The following is a 498-nucleotide window of genomic DNA, read 5'->3' as shown; positions in this document are numbered from 1 at the left end:
GAGGAACAGAGAGAAAAAGAGAGGGATGGAAGGAGAGAGAGGGGAGGGAGGCAGCCTACACAATATACACACAGAGGTACAGACAGTGAAGGTGATGTTGCTATAGACTAAATGAAAAATGGTACAGATATCTATAGTAGTGTTAATGATAACAATCGTAATGTTAATGATTATAATAATAATAATAATAATAATAATAATAATAATAATAGGACTATTAACAATAATTGTTGTAGCAGAGGGTGTCGAGCAGGAACACGGGAGCAGCAGGTGACCCGCAACCACAGATCCAGACTCCACAGCTCCAGAGCCAGAAACACCTGCAGGAAGTGATAGGAGGAGAGAGGAGAGGGACGAGAAAGCACAAGACTACCGGAAAGGGGAGAAGTTGTGTTAGTAACATGCAATAATGGGATGAGGTTGCATACAGAGGGAGAGAAAGTAGAGGAGAGAGGAGCTCAGTGCATCATGGGAAATCCCCCGGCAGTCTAGGCCTAT

The sequence above is a fragment of the Micropterus dolomieu genome, unplaced genomic scaffold (genome assembly GCF_021292245.1).
Source record: "Micropterus dolomieu isolate WLL.071019.BEF.003 ecotype Adirondacks unplaced genomic scaffold, ASM2129224v1 contig_4896, whole genome shotgun sequence".
Taxonomy (NCBI): domain Eukaryota; kingdom Metazoa; phylum Chordata; class Actinopteri; order Centrarchiformes; family Centrarchidae; genus Micropterus; species Micropterus dolomieu.
Note: the sequence above shows the minus strand (reverse complement) of the source record.